The sequence below is a fragment of the Diabrotica undecimpunctata genome, chromosome 1 (genome assembly GCF_040954645.1).
Source record: "Diabrotica undecimpunctata isolate CICGRU chromosome 1, icDiaUnde3, whole genome shotgun sequence".
Lineage (NCBI taxonomy): Eukaryota > Metazoa > Arthropoda > Insecta > Coleoptera > Chrysomelidae > Diabrotica > Diabrotica undecimpunctata.
The window spans coordinates 129,468,460-129,489,841 of NC_092803.1; the positions used below are offsets into that span (position 1 = coordinate 129,468,460).

The following is a 21,382-nucleotide window of genomic DNA, read 5'->3' on the forward strand; positions in this document are numbered from 1 at the left end:
GTACTTCCATTCAATATTTGGCTCATTTTATCTTAAGATTTTAATTTTATACAACAAAAATAAAAATAGTAAAAAACACTATTTTTTGCACCTTAAAAGTGCCATAAAAATTATAACAAACAGTTTGGAGTTGCAAACACTTCTGCAGACATTGTTCTTTATAAAGCCGTGTTGGTTTTAAAAATTCACTAATTAATGCTTAAAATCCTTCATTTTTGTCTTTATAGCTTAAACTACTAGTATAATGTTGGATAAAATATTGAAAATCCTAACCAGCCATAATTCTCTAGCTGGAAATCTGTTTTAAAATATTAAGCCTGATTTATGCTCAAACAATAATTCCAGATCTCTCCTAGTATTTATGTAAATAAATTATAACGAGCTCTTTCGTTAGAGATGGACGTTTCCGTGTAGTTAAGTATTCCTCCTTTTGTTTTCTGTGATCCTTTAATATAAATAAAATTTTAAAATAATAAATAGGTTGCACATGTGAGTCCATTTCGAAAAGAGGAAAGAAATAAATATAAGACTTACAATAAATTTACTGTACCTTGGAAGACCGGTTTTGAATACTAAACATTACTGTTCATAGTCAAGTTTCTATAAGATTACTTAAATGCAAAAAAATTACAAATTGTATTTATTATTGTTCTATCAGGTATACTATAAATTATGCTAATATTATGTATGCATAGTTTTGTTACTTTTAAAGCCCGAAATCTAATAAATGTCGAGATACACCAGAGAATATCAACATTTACCAATTCGCTTGGTGTATATAGAATTTTTGATATAAAAATAAGTGCACGTCATTCAAGATTTACGACGTCAGAACCCCACAGCATTGCCAAAATATCAAAATAGTTAAAAAGTGAGGAATTTTTAAAATGTCAACTATTTAAGAATACAATAAAATAGAATACAAATTTTTAAAATAAAGAAAATAATCACATTTTCAAAATTTCACAACTGATTTCAAAAATTCATTAGTTTTAACATCTTGAGAAATATTATTAACAGTAGATACATTTAGTTTTATCACTACTGTAACACAATAAAATATATATGAAAACATTTTAATACACAAATATATATACTAAATTTTAAACTTACCTCTTTTAGAGCATTAATAGTAAAAACGTCTCGCCATTGTTTCTTGTTCAAAATAATCTATTAAAGCTTATCAGCTTTCTACAGACTATTCAGTTGTTTTTGGCATACCACAATCACAATACACAACAATAATTAGTTTTTAAAGCTATTAATCTAATTTAAATATGTATTTATAAATACAATTTAATAATATATAATTACCATTTGAAATGTGGTCACTGAGAAGAATGATGCGCATACCTTGGGTGGATAGAGTTCGAAACGATGACGTCCTTAAGAGAGCCGGCGTGGAAAGAGAACTCTTTGAATTAACTAAAAAACGCAAGATTGGTTACCTTGGGCACATATTTAGAGGAGCAAAATATGAAATATCACAGTTAATCCTACAAGGGAAGATCGAAGGTAGGAGAGGAGCCGGCCGCAAACAATTGTCCTGGTTAAGGAATATTAAAGAATGGACAGGAATACACAATACATGCGAGCTGTGTCACGCCGCCAAGAACTGAATTCTAGTAATGAGATAGTCGCCTACGCACTTTGGTGTATGGCATGTTAAGAAGAAGAAGAAGATAATTACCAAATTCTTACTCTAAAAAGCGGAAACACTTTAAACAATTTTGCCAAACGATGAACTGTCATTGAAATATGAAGTATGTTCGTATCAGTGGCGTACGATTGTCAATTTATTTAATTAAAATTATTATTTTATGGAATATTAAACTTAAACAGTTATTTCTTAAAATTATATTATTAATAATAACAAATATTTTTGGTTATTTCATCAATATAATTCTAAAATTCCCAATATAATCATGATTACATTTTTCTGATTATTATACCATGTTGACGCCTATGAAAGATCGAGCAGTTCCGTATGGGTGTCGTATTATTAGCTGTGTTAGGGAAATATGAAATCTACATAAGATTGATGTTCTGGAAATTTTGAATACAAGTAACGTCCACTTTCTATAAATCTTGCCGTGCAACGCTTTCACTTTGAAAAATGGTATATTCGAATTATTGGATAAATATTATATTTTCTAACATTCACCGGTGAATGTCGACATTCAGTATACATTTTTGGTGTACGCTAAAGACATAAATATATTTTTATGCCAAGTAAAAATAAAAAACTAGTTGAGTATGTTTTTTATTTGGGAAAATTGTTTTATTAAACATAAGATTATCGTATTTAAAATAAACAGGGCAAATAGCAATTGGCAAATAAAATATTATTAACATAACACAGAAACATTTTTTTAAATTTTGATACATTATATAAAAAAGCCAAACAAAACAAAGGAAATGTATTGTTACGATCATGCATTCGGCATGGCCCGTGTAACGGTTGCATCTCGTAAACCACTAGAACTTTCTAGAGAGAGATCAACTCGTCATATAGGCGAATTAGAGGTGGGCTACTCCCGAATGTTCTAGTACATAGTTACTTTTATAATATAAGCGTACCTTCTAGGAGTAGTTTTTAGTTGATAAAGTATTTTCGTGCTGTAAACTTATAAACAAATATATTTATATAAGTTCGAACCTTTCGTTTTATTTAATAACGCTACAGTATTGTGTATAGTCTTATTTATTTCAATAACTTAAACTACTATGACACTTTGAATTGCACAAAAGTCCCTTCACAGGTAAATTTTTTGAATTATCGTAAAGTATTGTTAAGTGAAGTAAAGTATCATACTAAAGGAATTTGCTCATGCTGTTCAGTCAGTACTTGGAATAAAGACGTGCCGGGCAGCAAAATGGTTATTTCTTGAGATATGGAAGTATTACACTCCATATCATTCGGTGTTTGAGATATAGGCGTGCTTGTTATGGATCGAAAGTATTTAAAGGCCTCTAGCTGTTCCTTCGTTACAATATTTTTAATTTTACCGTAAAGAAGAGATAACGACATTAGGCTCCTTTTACCGCCAAAGTGATAAGTCATGTTTTTGGCTAATTGAATAAACTCACTAAACTAAACTAAATTTTGACCGTTTATTTGAATCATTATCTTGCATCCACGCAGGTAACATATTCTGTATGTCCTGATTAGCTCTTTCTACAAATTTCTGTCTTTGACTATGACGAGGCTTTCCTTGCACATCTTTCGACATAGTGCATATCTCAGATATAAAGCGATTACTAAACTCTCTACCATTACCCAAATGTAATATGATGAGAGCATCTAATTAGTTTAAAAAATTGTATACGATGATAAGCTACTTCTTTCGCTCCCTTGGTTTTCAATGATCGGAGCTGAACAAACTTGGCTTAATAGTCTTGATATACCACTATAAATTTGTAATTGTCGTTTCTATGTAACTGCAAGTTTATTAAGTCGACTTTACATGTAGAGTTAAATTCGGAACTTCTCATTGGTTTGACAAAAATACCTTTTTTCGGAGCACTATGTTTTATTTGACACTGTTTACATAAATTTAAACATTCAAATATAAACATTACAACTTTATAAGTAATATTTTTGTATTTAAATTGTAATTCTTTAAGCATTGGTGTTCTTTTTCTATGGCCTGTTCTTATGTGAGTTCCAAAAAGTATATCAAACATCTCTTTATTTGTAGCATAATACTGGCTATTGATTTCTTCTGGTTTTTATAGCACAATTAACTTTTTATCATTATTAACCATAAAATATTAAGACGTTTTAAACTTCCCTAGTCCAAAGGTGTACTGCACTTATTTATAGTAGAATTCACTTCCAACACTATTTTAGAGTATGTTTCTTGAGAAAACTAAAAAGAATTGTCTTCTCGTTTACTTTCAATTAAGGCATAGAATTGATCTGATTGAACACTGATCATGATTTACTGCGGTAGCCATATAAATGCGTCTATAAAAAAATCTATAAATATCCGGTCTTTCACAAAGGCATTTGGTGTGTACCAATATTCACCGGTGAATGTCGACACACACCAATTTCTGACTGTCCTAGTAACATATAAACTATACTTACATGCCGATACAAGGAATGTAGTTACATAGGTGCATACTAAAAGGCTTAATTATACTAGGCTATTGTCTGAGAGTTATCAGCTTTATTGTACATCAAAAATTGTAAAATGTTTCTTGAGAAAAGAGTTAGAAAACAAACAGAGATAATAGAAAACTATTGATATTATTGTTTGTCGCACTTTAGGTGATGTTATATATAAAAAGTTATTTTTATTTATTATAGAGGTATATTTAAAATGTGTGTTATTTAGTTATTTATTTAGAAATTTTGTTCAGTGAAAGTAATATAATGTAGCTAGTTGAGTGGAACTACTACGGATATATATATTGGTATGACAGTTCTGTGAGATTTATCCCATCTTCCATCCGATTGATGACTTGTAATTAGTTTAGAAATAGTTCACGTTTCCAACTTACATGTTAATATAATCGTTTGATGGTTAATTTGTTTACGACGTGAGTTCTGTACGTAAATTTTCAACAATGTTCGTATCGTAAGCTTAGCTGTTTATAATCGATATTCTTATTTTATTGACGTGACAACGTCTTAAATTAGGTTGTGGCTCGGAGTCATTTAAGAAAAAGTGTAACTCCCGCTCACGTCTGTTACAGTGAGTCACCGAACGAGAGAGAGGCCCGCCGGACCGGCGAATGCCTTGCGTCTCTCTCCCACTCAAACATGATCGGTCCGCTGCGCGCGGCACTAGAGAATTAGGCGCGTTGAATCGCTAAAGTTAAAAATCGTTGAAAGTATCGTCAGCTGTGTCTGTAGTGAAAATGTGGAGTGCTTACAGTGTCCTATTTTAGGGGGAACCACCAGTATCAGATATAATTTTAGGAAATTACCTAGGGACCTATATTCTTTTATAATATTGCTATGGATTTATCCATTTAATATTGAGCAATGATTGTAAACATTCTTTATAGTTTAAACATCAATGAAAATTATTAACTGTGTCTAAAGACATATATGATATGAGGTATTTTACCCAAGAGTATTAAGTATAATGAATATACATAAAAACATAATTTTGTTTTCTTAGGATTTAACATTTTGTCAGCACATTATCTCAAATTCACACTTAAATCAATATGTTTTTACTATTAGGTCTGTTGAATGTTTGTTCTTTACACAAAATTTAGTCTATACTTCATATTTATTAAAGGCGGTAAAATATACATTACAATTCAGTTGTTTATAAACCACTTTCAAAGCATAAAGAACCTTTTAAGCTTAGTTTATATTATTTTGTGTATATTAATTGAGTTAATTGGAGTAGCCCACTTTGATACAAAAATACAGTCAATTTATGGATATTTCAAGGTGACAATCTAAAAAAAGCTGATTTCCTCCCATGCATTTTATCAGAAACACTTGAAATTTAAAAAAAATTTAAAAATCGTAAGATGTAAGACCTTAATCGTGAGATCGTGAGATTTGTCTTCAATTCGTGAGTAGATTCATCATTTACAACAACTACAACAATAAAGGTAAATAATTGTACACTAATATTTCATTATCGTAAACTATGATTGATTGATTAATTGTTAGATTGACACAAAAGTTGAGAAACTGAGTTTATAGCGGCAATTCCAGGTTCCTATTGTGCAATTTAATAATATTCATATCAATAAATATTCTACCGAGAAAAAGACGTTGTCACGTAAAATCTTCGCCCGTAAAACCGACTTTACAGGCAACCGATTTTTTTTTTCGCTTCCTTTCTTTCAGCTCAGGTCTAGATGGCAACTTAGTACCCATTCAGACAAGGTCTAAGGGTCAACAACAACCCCTATTGGGAGTCTTACGTTGAGATGTATGATATCTGTTAAATCCTTTAATATCATAACATACTTTTAACAATAATATAACACAAAACAACAAAGTTTGTAACTTTCGGGTTTTCACCCAGATATTTAGGGGCTTGACTTATGTATACCTGGTAATTAAACTGACGATGGACTTTTTAGTCCGAAAACGTTGTGTGATGTAGACCGAAAGGGTATTTTTTTATTGTATAGCTTTTATGAAGGATTTTTAAATAACACTTTTTGTAAAAACTAAATATTCCAGAACATGTCCCTGGTGTATGTTTTTCACAGATTTTCGAAAATCGTATATATTTGCACTGTGCACACTGCTTTCTTATTTTTGCTTTTACTTCATAAAAGTTCAAACTTTATTATCTTGTAAGGGATTCATATTGGTAATAGTACTTCATGATGAACAACGAAATGGAAAGAAATTAGTGGTATGTTTTGGTGAGTTGTGTGAAAATTAAAAAAAAAAACAACAAATGCATGTAAAAATCAGAATGTCTAAATGTATGAGTAGAGTATCAAAATGGCTAAAATTAAACAAATTATGCGGATTATCGACGCATATGGATTATAGTACACCATATTTAATGGTAATAAAACATGTGTTTACCTTTTGCTTATTGAATCAATATTTAAATAACAGTATATTAGAAAGACGTCATATCTAGGACACATAATGCACCATAGGGAATTTGAGCAGCTTCAGGTTATATTAGAAGTCAAGATTGTAGGTAAAAGGGGCATAGGACAAAAGAAAAAATCTTCGCTACGAAACATCAGTGATTGGACCCACACAAAAGGAAATGAATTAATTCATCAAGCCTAGAACGGAGGGAAATAAATTTGCCATATTGATCGCCAACCTTAACAGAGAAGGCACTTAGGAGGAGGATAAAGAAAAAAATGCAAATATTCAAAATTACAATCATGCAGAATAACAGCGAGTTTAAATAAACTATTAGTTAAGTTTTTTTGAAAGAAAAAGTCTATAATGCTCTTCTGTTTATAGAAGATCCGCCCGATAGCGGATTCATCATTAAACAGTTTTTCACTGGCCATTTTTAAACATCTTATTCCGTAGCGTTTTTTAAATTTGTCTTACCATCCCCGGCTTACATTAAACTCGATATTAAAGTTTGTAATCTGGCGATGAAAAACACGAGCTTTTTCACAAATCATATCACCACTTACAGGAAAATGTAATCGTTTTTGTTGCAAAAACCACGTAAACAAAGCATCTTCTAAAACATGATTTTCCGATTTCTTCAGTATTTTTCGTACACCGGGACCACGTTTAGTAAGGCTTACAAACTTTAAGATTTTGTCTTAATGTCACCCATAGTTGACCTGCCTATACCAAACCTCCTAGCAATGATAGGGTAGCTGTCACCTTTATTTTACATTTCTATAACCCGCAATTTATCTTTTATTGTTAATGTTAAATGTTTACGTGGCGGCGCCATGATGTTAGTGAGCGCGCTAAATTGACATTGTATCAACACGAATGGCGATAAATAAAAGACTGAAGATAGATTGGCTCACGGCAGCCCCCGCACTTATATCCGCGCGTGAATCTCATTACCCAGGAAGTTTATGTGTAAGTTTAGACAGCATAGTTTTAGATATCTGGGCAAATCCACATGTCCAGAGTATAAATAGTAATAGTAATATCGTACGATTTATGAAGACTTATAATTTTTAGAACTGAAAATGTTTTTGTTGGTGCCGAAAATCAAACGCGTGCGCTCTGGCTTAGTATGCCAGTCAGTTGAAAAAAATGGCGAAAGAAGTTATAATAAGATTTGGTACACATGCAAAATACATTAAATATTAGAGAAAATTAACTCACTACTAGAAAAAAGAAAAAAACATATAAAAGTATCAGTAAAACATCTACGTATCTCGCGTGACCTTAAGCGCAGCAGAAATACAGATTTCTAGCGTTAACGTTTTAATGGTGGAAGAATCTGCGCCCAATTTATGGTTTGTAAGTTTAGAAATGAATGATTTCTTGGTATTGATGCAAATATAAGATCGATAACCATCGCTCATCTCTATACTTATTACAACGCATCTGCATTCTCTATGCACAGACAGCTAGATATGTTGTTATTCATATTAACTCTAATCACTAACCAGCTTTGTTATAACGTCCCTTAATATGTTTTAGTTGAAGTACAATGACACATTTCACAACTAATTGTGGTGGTTGTAGCTTTTCATTCGAAACTAAATTCCATGTATATTCAAGTAAATTAGAAACTTAAAAATAAAAAAAAATGTTTACTAGGAATCTATTAAATTAATGTTGCTATTTAGATTAATTTTGTGGTTTTAGTACAATGTAGCAGTAATTTTATTTGTTTTGCCAACTAACAAATTTATGTAAAAAACAAATAATAAGTTACGAATATATAATGAATCTTAGAAAACTAAATTAATTATTCATAGATTGGAATGTTTTGCATCATCCGATTTTAATATTTTAGTTATTTTTCGAAATCACGATTTTAGCTGATGTTTTTTAAATAAAGGGATAACAGATTTGTAGCTTTAATAGATTAAAAAACATAGTACAAATATAAGTACATTAAAAACATGTTTACCACTTAATGTTTAAGTGTGAGTGAATAAGGAAGCCATTCTATTTCGTTTCTATATATATATATTATTTAATAATATATGTATCAATCAATTAATATCAAATCGGAAAGATATTGTTCAGGATGTAACAGTATTGAATAAATTTTCAACAGGAAGCGACCATAGACTAATTAGAGCAAAAACCACTTTTAACACTGAAGTTGAAAAAACAAAAATAATCCTCAAAAAGAAAAGTGGAAGGTGGCTGTTCCCAGAAGATAGAACACTACGAAGAAAATATTAAAACTAGTTTGGATACACACGACTTAGAGAATATCAGCATCAATGAAATGAACAATAATATTACTCAAATACTGAAAGAAGCTGAAAAGAAATACTGTCCTCGTCCTGAAAACAATAACAAAAAATTCAGCCACAACACAAAACATCTTCTAGAGGAAAGAAGAAAACTTAGGGAAAATCATGATCATAACCAAAATGAACTAAGAATTTTGAATAAGAACATTAAAAAGGAAGTTAGAAAAGATCTGAGACGATACAATACGATAAAAATAACTAGAGTAATAGAAGAAAACAAAAGCTTGAAAGTACTCAGACAGAGCATGTCCATTGAAAAAAAAAACGTCCACAAAATAAGAAATAAACAGGGGCAAATCATTGAGGATAGAGTACAAATTATGAACACGATAGAGAGTTTTTATAGACAACTATACAAAGAACCGCAATGTAACCGGGGTGGATCATTACCAAAGATTATCAATCAGGGATCTGAAATTTTACCGGACGTAACACCCAATGAAGTTCGAAAGTCAGTGCAAGAAATGAAAAACAATAAGTCCCCCGGAGGCGATGAAATAGTGGCAGATGCCTTGAAAGTGGCTGGAAAAAGATTATGGCAGGTCCTTGCCAAACTATTCACTAGATATTTGCAGGAAGCAATAACACCAACCCAGTGGTATAACGCAGAAATTATTATACTTTATAAAAAAGGGGATGCTACCGACCTCATGAATCACAGGCCCATAAGTCTACTTTCACATATTTATAAACGATTTACAAAAATAATTACAAAACGACTAGAAAATAAATTGGAATTTTATCAGACCATAGAACAGGCGGGTTTTAGAAAAGGCTATGGAACAAACGATCACCTACTGGTAATGAAAAATCTTATAGAAAAATGCACTGAATATAATAAACCACTAGCTTTAATATTTGTCCACTATGAAAAGGCATTCGACACCGTTAATCAACATTAAATGTTGGAAGCCTTGACAGAATGCCGAGTTGACTATCGGTATATAAATATAATTAAACACATATACCAAAACGCAACAGCCAGTGTTAGAGTGGGTGATCGTCAAACCCAGAAATTCCTGATACAACGTGGAGTACGCCAGGGGGACACCATATCGCCGAAACTGTTCACTATGCTTTTGGAATATATATGTAAAAGGGCAAAACTGACAGACAAGGGCATAAACATACACGGGGAAAAGCTTGATCATCTAAGGTTTGCAGATGATATTGTACTAATAGCTGATAGGATAGATGAGGCCAAAGAACTTTTAAATCAGCTCTACCTTTCCTCGCTAGAAGGAGGATTGAAAATAAATATATCTAAAACGCAGATGATGACAAATCTTGTAGTCAGCGAAGATATATGCGTAGGAACAAGATCCATAGACCAGGTAATGGTCTATAAATACCTAGGTCATGAGATTCGCATAGGAAAAGATAACCAAACCGTTGAGCTTCTCCATCGTATAAGACTGCCTTGGGCAGCCTTTGGCAAGCTGAACCATATTTTCAAATCGTCTGATATACCAATATGCCTTAAAAGAAAAACGTTTAATCATTGTGTTTTGCCAGTGTTAACTTACGGTGCGGAAACGTTGACCATGACAAGGAGAACAGTTCAAAAGATCCGAGTGTGTCAAAGGGCGATGGAGCGTGCTATGTTGGGCATTTCACTACGAGACAAGATCCCAAATCGCCAGCTACGACAAAGAGCAGGAGTGGCTGATGCAGTAGAGAGAGTAGCAACACTGAAATGGAACTGGGCAGGTCACGTGGCTCGAATGACAGATAATAGATGGACAAAGCGGATACTGGAATGGAGACCAAGAGATGATGCCTACCGAAGCAGAGGTCGTCCACCAACACGTTGGACTGACGATCTAAAACGTTGTCATAGGAATTGGATTCAAGAGGCACAAGATCGAAATAGATGGAAAATTATGAGGGAGATCTATGCCCAGCAGTGGATAAGCGAAGATTGAATGATGAAATGTAGAATTTTGCATACAAAAATTAGGTCACGCCATTTAAGATTTACGACGCCAAAACGCCACAGCATTGCCAAACCATCAGAATAGTTAATAAGTGAGGTATATTTAAAATGTCAACTATTAAAGAATGCACTAGTCAATTGGATTTTTAAAATAAAGAAAATAATTTCATTTTCAAAATTTCTTTTTCACTTTTTAATAATGTGGAAAACGAGAAACGTTTAACCCATAATATTATAAAAATGCATAATTTTAAATACATTTTAAAACTCAAGTAGTGTGGCACTAAATAAATCAATAACTTTTATTATATAAATGGTCATTTTAGACGATCCAATCAATTGCATCTACAATCATCCCACTTAATTTTTTCTGTCTTCCTTATATTTAAGACTAGGACGACAACAGAATAATATTTTAATCTGTTGTACAACTTTTATAACAAATAAGTCACTTTTGGAGAGTCGCTGAACTTTTTGTCGTCTTATGAAATTAACCTACGTATAAAACCAGCGCAATTCTATTTTGGCAACTTATTTGTTCCAAAGCTCAAGCTTTGTATTATATTTTTTACTGATCACCAAATTCGCAGCCAATTTTTTACGATCAACAAAATTTTCAAAATTATTAAAGATTAAATTTTTAAAATATTAAATTAACTTCTGGAATGAAAGGGTAGATTGTTGTAGTAGATTAGAACGGTTGAATCTTTTCAACCTTACAGCCACCTTCACTGGATGAAATAGTACCTAAACCTTCTCTTCAATACATAAAAAGTTGTTGCCTATCTAGTTCTAATATGAAATTCACTATAGAAATTGGATTGTTTAGTGGACTTTATAATCAGAATCTCCTTGTAAGGACCCATTTCTATTTTTTCTTTTAAACGTCTTATCGAGAATACAGAATTATTTATTCCTACCTGATGGATACCTAGAAAAACATATCCAAGAAGTACCATGAAATTGTTAGAATTTAAAATCAATATTTCATATATTATATTAAAAGATTTATTGAAAGTTTTGAAAATTTCCTACTACACTCTGGATATTTTGTATACTTACTCTGAGTCTTTTTTATATATAATTGAACGTGTTTTATAAAAAGAATCTGACAGCCTACGTACTATATGCATATTTTTTATTTTGGAATCCGATACTACTATTATTGAATCAATAGTACCAATATATCTTGAAAAATGTTAATTAATCCATTTTTTAATTATCAAGATTATGAAAATTTTTAATCCCCAAACAAAGTAAATAAATATATGTATACACCTACTTTTATAATCATTTATTAACATCTATTTAAAATATTTTCTCAGAATATAGATCACTGTCGGTTTAATCTTAACCTTTGTAAAGTTCTGATCATTACAAAAAATTAAAGTGTTCAATTCTGCATCAAATATTATCGTCTCGCATTAAGTTTAAACATACTGATCATAAACTGCGTTAGGCTTTCACGGCCACCGTCTAGCTTGTTAAACTGTTTGTTCGGGCAGTTAGGCCGTTGTCTTCTGAGATTAGTTCTTGACGTTTCGCCAACACTAAGGGTTGGCATCTTCTGGAGATGTTACTGCTTCGCTTGTAACCTGAAAATGACGCTGCGTTGTACTACGGAGGCAATATTTATAATTCCCACACGCCTCTCCTCCACTGGTTTCGGCTTGAGGGGATGTGTCGTTGTTTGTAGTAGCTTTTCTTTTTTCGAGTTTGGCGGGAAGGGTGTTTGTGGATTTTAATAGTGGTATCCATGTCTTGTTAATTTTCAGTCCCTCTTCTATCCTATTAAAATTATTTGGGTGCTTATATATTTCCACCGCTTCCCGATACAACCGTGGGTAGTATTGTGACGTTTTGTCCAGCATCTGCGTTTCTTCAGATAGTATTCGATGTTCTCCGCTTCCCAAAGCGTGTTCGGCAACGGCAGATTTGTCGATATGTCTTTTACAGAGAGTCGGAGTTACGGCGGAGTCTTTTACAAAGGCATCGTTGTTTCCTATATGTGGTTGTAAATTATCGGCCAGATGTTTAGCAAGGCTGTAAGACGGAGATTCTATGGAGCTCACAATAGGGCGTAGAAGTACATCGTCTTTGTGGATCTTCGGCAAGCCATACAAGCGCAGTGGGACTGCTTCGCTGTTGCATATTCTTGGCTTTATATCCTCTGGCATGGACGAAGATTTTGTAAGTCTATTGATTTTCCGTAGGGTGACTGCTGTGGGATCTTTTCTTATATACGTGCTTAAGTTTATTATATACCGCAGGATCTAGAAGATTTTGTATTTTCGTTTTGTAGTCGGTTGTCTTCATTACGACGGTGGCGTTTCCCTTGTCTGCTGCTAAAATTACAACATCTTTGTCTGCGTTTAATGATTTTATGGCACGAATTTCTTGGTGGCTCAGGCTATTTTTCGGTGTCTTACTGATCATACTCTCCGATTTAATTAAATCTTTTTATATCCATGTCTCTAACCTACACTAAACAATAATATTTGGCTTATATTTGTTATTTCGCGATAACCTTCAACCTAATAACGAACTACAATAAACACAAATTATTTTCCAGATAACTTTTTAGTCAGTACTTTATTTGACAAATAAATATTTTATGTGCCAGATACTTTTAACTTATTTTTTCTGTCAGTTTATCTATTCAGATTTCTTTCCCATGTGACGCTAGAATTTTAAATCTAAGCTAACATAAAGTTTTAAATTATTCTGTAATAAATCGTACCTTAAAAATATTAATAATATCATTTATTAATAATATTAATATGTAATTAATATTTTTTGTATTATGTATTTCAATACATAATACAAAATATGATTGACTCGTAGGTTGAAATGTCAGTAGTTGAGATTTTTTTATTCAGATGGCGTTAGGATTTTAAATCTAAATTAACATGAACCTATTTTGTATTAATTCTACCTTAAAAATAATACAGTATTAATATTTAAACCTATTGTTTCAAGAATAAAATATTAAAATGTCAAATGGTGCTAGTTCAGATGTCTTTCCTAGATGGCGTCGTTGGTTAACTGGACAAACGGTGGGACTTGTCATCGTAGTCTTTTATATGGGTAGATAGATATTGCACCTAAATTAAGGATAATTCCGCGTGATGTTAAGAGGTACGGGGAAAGCCAATATGGTAAAAAGAAAATAGAAAGTGGTATATAAAAGAAAGAAGGAATATTGTAAAATGAATGGACAGAATTGCGAGAATGTAAAATGGACAGAAACCTCAACTGATTTATACGATTTCAGGAATGGGTTTCTCTGTTAAATACATTTAAAGAAATATCTAATATCAAAATTTGAACCAGAAATATAAAAACGATATCGAAGTTACAGACCAAACTAAAAACCCTTAAATATTAAAGAAAGCTCCAATGTGGTGTATTCTGTAATTGCAATAAAGTGTATACTTAGATATTGGAGAAACGTCCAAAATTTTATCGGGAAGATTAACATCGCACAATAGTGACATTAATTTGAATAAAGTTAAGCTTGTGCATTAAGTCAACATTCTGTCACGATGGGTTACACGATGGGAAAAAAGGCATAAACCAAAAACTGTTTCTACATATGTTTTTAACTAAAACTACACAGAACACCTTGAACAAAAGACAGACATTGCAAATCTAAGTGCTGTATAAAGTAATCTAATGTCAATGAAAGAAACAACAGCTATATAAAAGTCTTATAAAAATTATACAGATTAGAGGAACTATTCCAAGTTCAAATGAAATCAAGTGTTGTTTTTTGTGTTTGAGTTTCCCTTTTTTATAAGTAAGGTAAACTCTGTTGCTTGTTTAATAACTACTAAGATTTCTTAATATTTTGTTCTGAAGCTATTTTCTGGTTGCATCTTTAAGTACTTACTATTTTAATTGGAATAAACTAAAATTGAAGTATAAAATAAGTTTATTGACGTATCAATTTCCACTTCGGAAATTGTTATCTGAACACAAACATTAATAAATTAAACAATTGTCGAGAAACGAAACAGTTATTTTAATAGAAATCAATGGCATGAAAAATTTAAGGACAACCGGTTTTACAATAATAACAGTAAAACACGAACAAAGGCTAGAAACAAATAAGAAATATACATAAAAGAAAAGTAATTTTTTTTTTTTTTCGTCAAATTTCAATCTTCCATATTCCCGCAGAATCCATCATGCAATGAAACTACTTAACTGGAAGCAATTTCCACCCTTATATCAATACAAAAATATATCTTCATGTCCACCTTGGATTGTAAAAATTTCAATACTCATTCAATACTAGTCTATTACAATTCAAAAAAATAGCACTAGCCCCAATCTTATCGTACAACAGTTCAGAGATCTAATTAACTCTCATTCCGATTACACAGTATACTACACAGATACGTCTAAAACTGGGGGGGGGGGTAATAATTAACAACACAGAGATTCTTAAACATAGAATTCCAGACGCTGCAACCGTATTCACAGTAGAACTTTATGCAATCTACCAAGCATTACTACATGGAAATGCGAACAAGGTGAACAAAATGTTAATCGTGACAGATTCTATGTCATCACTACACCTAATCAAGAAAATAAACATCAAGCAACCATTAGCTTTACTAATAAAAGAAGAACTATATAAATTACATACTAAAGATATAAGTATAGCATTTTTCATATAAAAATGCTTGCACGTCATTCAAGATTTACGATGTCGGAACCCCACAGCGTTGCCAAAACACCAGAATAGTTAGTGAGGAATTTTTAAAATGTCAACTATTTATCAAACTATTATATTAACAGTAAATACACTTAGTTTTAAGACTACTGCAACACACTAAAATACATAAGAAAACATTTTAATACAAAATTATATATTCTAAATATTAATTACCTATTTTAGGGCTTTAATAGTAAAAACGTCCCGCCATTATTTCATGTTCAAAATAATCTATCTTATATGAAAGTTTATCAGCGTTTATGACTTGGATATACCCAGTTATCCCATGAACATGTGTTTAAAAAAAAGAACACCCAATTTGTGATCAGTGCGGTTCACCCCTTACAGTAAAACATGTGCTAGTGGAAAAGTGCGAAAAGTTTAATATCCATAGTATTAAATACCATCTACCAAACAATCTTAAAGAAATTTTAAGCTCAAATAACCATATTGATAAACTACTTTTGTTTTTAAAAGATTGTAATTTAATAAGTAAAGTGTAATTAATTTTTACCGTTCCGTTAATAACCTTATTAGGTTAAAGCGGGCTTTTTGTAAATAAAAAAAAGTAATTTTTGAATTACTAAAAGTTCTACTAAAATAACAAATATACACGTTCACTACCTATATAATTTTTTGGTTAGCAATACACGTTTCTAGCGCACAATAACTAAACTTATCATTTGCTTTTTGCTCTACAATTATTTACATCCAAAGAGAAATTGACCAAAGACCTTTTGACTTCCCCACCGACCTAGGACGACCTTTGCCAAACAGACAGGATAACCCTAAATATTTCGTTTAAAAGTATGCATAGTTCGAGTTTGTAGTTTGTGTTCCGAAGTAAGATAATGTTTAGTTGAGTAGCTGTGTCAGTAAACGTGGAGGTTTTGATTTATACTCTTGTAATATGAGATTGATTATACAGTTAATTGATAGGTAAAGCGATGGTAGTAAGATAGATGATCAAATAATAGATGAATCCGTTACGGAATTGGATCTTTGAGGGATAATTAATCTTTGTATATGAAGTAGTTGAATAACTGTCTTATATTAATGACGTTAATGCTTTATCACCAGCTGGAAATTGTGTTATTTTACTTCCTAATTTTATTACGCCAATGATATTTTCATTGGCGTAATAAACATCATTCAATATAAATTTTCATTATAGTACAAATTTTATCTACAAAAGAAAAGGAACAGAATGACAAACGAAGAAGGGAAAATACTCTATTAGACAAACGACCAATACCTATACCTTGGACCTATACCCCAAGAGAAAGATGACCAAGACTAGTCCACATATTTAACACAAAAATAACAGTAATTACTATTTTAGTGGGAATAGGCCACAATTAAAGTTTTAAATAATTTTATTGACGTTTCAATTTTCACTTTGGAAATTGTTATCAAATACAAACGTTAATAAATTAAACAAATTGTGTTTTTTGTTAGTTGGTGAAAAATTCTTTTAATAATTTAATTTTATCTGACTCATTTATATTGGCAATTCAGACACATATTATACATTTTAAAGTAGACTTTAAAATGATATTGGCAATATTGCTCAGTTGCGTTCCTGGAACGAGTTAATTATAAGATAGTTCATACGATTCCATGAAATCATCTTTAACATCATCAACTTTAAAAAGACAACCACATGCCATGATGACAGTAAAATTCGTCTGTTAGTGATTGCATAGTAAATTATAAGGAAAAAACCGGGAGAGAACAGTATAGTACTATCCCGACATTGTAAGTATTTGGTCTTACATTTAATTTACTCTCAATAAACATCAAATTCTGATTTTATATGTATGTTAATTAAAAAACATAAATGATGTATCCTTGATATGTTGCTGACTTACTTATCATCATCATGGGCGCCACAACCCATGGTGGGTTTTGGCCTGCTCAAGGATAAGTCTCCATTCTCTCCTATTCTTCGCCTTGGCTTTCCAGTTTCGTACTTCCAACATTCTCAAGTCTTTCTCCACCTGATCCTTAAATCGTACTCTGGATCTACCCTTCCTTCTCACTCCATCTATTCTTGGGTTATAAATATGTTTTGGCCGTTTCATCTTATTCATTCTCTCTATGTTACCTAACCACCGCAGGCGGTTTATTTTGATGGACTTAATAATATCAGGTTTATCATACAAGCGGTAAAGTTCGAATTTATAGCGTCTACGCCATAATCCGCCCTCCTGTACTCCTCCATAGATATTTCGGAGGATTTTACGTTCAAAGCATCTTAAACGTTCTTCATCGCTCTTTGTCATCGTCCATGTTTCCGACGCGTAGGTGAAGATAGGCTTGATAAGAGTTCTGTATGTCACTAGTTTCGTTTATTTTGTAACTAGGTTTGTTGTTAAAAATTTTTTTAACCCATAATAGGCTCTATTTGCCAGATATATCCCCCCTTTTGGGGAACACCCAATCGGCTAAAGAATTCTTTAACCAGTACCTCTGCAACGGTATCAGCTTCTGGGTATCGCATAGGCCTCAGTTCATTTCGTAAAATAATCCATGGCTACCAGGATATATTTATTTCCATCATTCCATCATTCGTCTCTGGAAGTGAACCTGCAATGTCGATTGCTACTCTTTTCATAGGACTATCAACATTGTACTGTTTCATGGGTGCCCTCTTTTTACCAACTGGACCATTACTGGTTGCACACAGTTTATATTTCCGGCACCATCTTCTTACGTCATCTTTACAGTTCACCCAATAGAACCATTCTCGAAGCTTTTGCAGAGTCTTCGTAGCACCAAAGTGTCCACCTCATGCACCGTCATGCAACTGACGCAATACTTTTGACACTTTACTTTTCGGTACAATCAACTGAAGCTTAGATTCTGTACCATCATCGTTCTCAAAGGTTCTATACAGAAGATCATCTTTTAGCACTAAGCAATTCTACTGGCTCCAGTAACACTAAAGACAATGATTACGATTTGCACTGTATGGTCGTCTTGACTGAGCATCAGCATTTTAATGACTTTTTCCAGCCTGGTGTTTGATCTGTTCTAGCTTTCTGACTATTGTATTATTTTCTTTCATTTTACGGCGAATGTGACCTACGTCGCCACCATTCCAACCTCTGGGTTCTCGTCTCTTTGGCATTGTGTTACAAACTACTTTCCGTACGATTTCCTCCAGACGTTTATCGTTTTGTTTGTCGCTCTCTTCAGGGCAATGAATGAATTCTGTCTGTTTCAAGGCAATGGCGAGCGCTTCATCTAAAACTTTCGGTCTTGCTAGTCGTAAAGCTTTCTATAGTTCACTGTCTCTCAACCCATTGACGAAAATATCTACAGCAATTTTTTCCAAAATGTTATCTGGTACCTCTGGATAAGCCAACCGCGCTATACGAGCAACATCTGCTTCAAATTCTTGCAAATTCTTACTTGCTCATTGAATTCTACTTCTTATTTGTACTTTGTAGACTTGTTGTAGATGGGCATCTCCTTAACGTTTGCTAGTCGAGTGAACAAGGTCTAGTAATATTTTTTTGTGACCCTTAGGAATCGATCTTAGAATATTCGCAGCATCACCTCGTAAAGCAGCAGTCAAGGAAACAGCTTTTTTGTTTTGTCCAATGGTTGGCTGTCGCAATAGGTTAAAATTGTCTAAGGTATATGGATCAAGAAGACTTTCCATCAAATGGTGGCAATTTGAATCTCATATGATGTGTCGTTTTGTCTCTAGATGATTCTTCTGTCACTACCGGATCTAAAACTACTGAATTAACTGGTGATAGCACTTTCTTCTTAGTTATCATGGTCTCTAATTGTTTGATCTTCTCTTCTACCTTATCGAATGTTCTAGAAACTTCTTCAAATTTTTCATTGTTCTGAATACATACTTCGTCGAATCTTCTAGAAACATTTTCGAGTTTCTCGTCGTTTTGTCTAGCTATTTCTTTAATAATTTGAGACGTTTCATTGAATCTTTCATCATTTTTTCTAGAAGTTTCTTCAATTATTTGCGAGACGTTTTCAAATTTATTATCATTTTTTCTAGAAGTTTCTATAATCATTTGAGACGTTTCATCGAATCTTTTGGACACATGGACTGTCTCTAGGTTGTATTCATTCTTATTGAGAACAGTCTTCACTCGTTCTTGGAGTATCTTCTTGGACCCGCTGCAGTCTTTATCGCGTTCTTCTAGTTACTCACGCAACTGTTTTACTGAAAGTTCCACTAGCAGCATCTTTGGTCAGGCACACACGTACTTTTTTAAATGTTCTTTCATACAAAGATCACTACCAAACTACGCGGATGCTCCCGACGAACAATACTTTTTAAAAAAGTCTTTTTCAAAAGTCAATGCTGAATTTATTTTTGAAATAAATCAATTATCCTCACACCGGACACCAACTGTACCGTTTTTAAATAAAACGAGCAGTTCTAATTTATGTAGATATATTTATTTATTAAGTTTAAAGTTCGATAGTATCTTAACAACTAACTTAACTCGTAGAAGGTCTGCTTATATATAAAAGTTATTATGTACTAGAATATTCTGGAGTAGTCCACCTCTAATTCGTTTGTTTCACGGGTCGATCTCTCCCGCGGTCGATTTATCTGGAAGCTTTTCGTCGTCTCTCGATGCAACAGTTATATGGGATACGTCGAATACATGTTCGTAATAATATTAATCTATGGAAAAATCGGTAAGATAGTTTCGATACAAATTCATTTCAATTCATTTTTTTCATTTCATTTTAATCCATGGAGGTTGCGACGTTTGTTAAGAGGGGCCAGGGTTCTAATTGGACTGTAGAGCCAAAGGATGAATGGAAATCTAGAAAAAAAAACGCATGTTTGAAGTGTTAATCCGTAAATATTGGCTTTTGTAACAATAAAATGATTTAATCTATTCTGTGATGTTTGTAGTATCTGTGTTATTGCTTGGTTCTCACTAGTGCTTTTTTTTAATATAAGCGAATTGATTTGATGCTGATTAGACTTAACAAACTTACGAAACGAAACTTAAACGAACTTAACGAACTTGAAATGATTTTTTAAGAAATCTTTTTTGCAAGTTGTTATTGTTGAAATGGTTAAATCAATAATAATAAGGTAATTAAATATTTAGCTGATTTTAATTTTGGTGGTACTAACGATTTTCTAGACTGTTTTAATAGTGCTACTATGCATGAGACCACGCAGATAAATCGTTTGCCTCGTTTTATTGCCTAATTCAGAAAATAAATTTAAAATATATTTTTTTTTCAGATCGTACGTTAATAACAGTGTGGGCTACATCTACAGGTCAACATATAGACATACTTGCACCACTTCTAATGACGTAAGTTTTGCTTTAATACCAAAATACTAGTAGCATCTCCTGATCGTTTATATATACTTACTTGCTTTCCTTTCGGAATTTCGTCTTTTAAATTTGTAATATCTTCGCTTTTAACGATGTTACTTTTAATCTCGACTTCATTGTTCTTTTGAGTAATCGAGAACAAAAAATGTACGTCATTCCTTTTCTATTAACTTCCTTTTTATTATGGTCAAATAAAGCCGTCATAGGAAAGCACTTAAAAAATATTTACAATATCATTTTAAAGTCATCCAGTTTAAGATACATAATATATTTATGACTGAATTGTCAATACGAATGAGGTAGATAAAATTAAAATATTAAAAGAATTTTTTGTATTACTAAGTAACAAAACAAAAATGTTTGTTACCTTCTTGTTTAATTTAGGTAAAGAATAAGACTTACTCAAAACCATTTTTTTCTACCAGCGACGACCGGTGTTTTATAATAAAACTTTCTGTACATGTCCAGATCTACGGTACATGGCAAACTAAATGATGCCGA

General features: G+C 32.3%; 1 protein-coding gene across 2 annotated transcripts in view; it reads left to right on the forward strand.

Moving 5' to 3' along the window:
* SPR (G protein-coupled sex peptide receptor) overlaps positions 1 to 21,382 on the forward strand; it is a 1,160,093-nt gene that overhangs the window by 799,159 nt on the left and 339,552 nt on the right. For both annotated transcript variants that reach the window (XM_072519558.1, XM_072519552.1), the window contains one exon: positions 20,785 to 20,857. The gene's annotated coding sequence lies outside the window, so the exon portion shown is untranslated. The remainder of the gene's footprint in view (positions 1 to 20,784; positions 20,858 to 21,382) is intronic.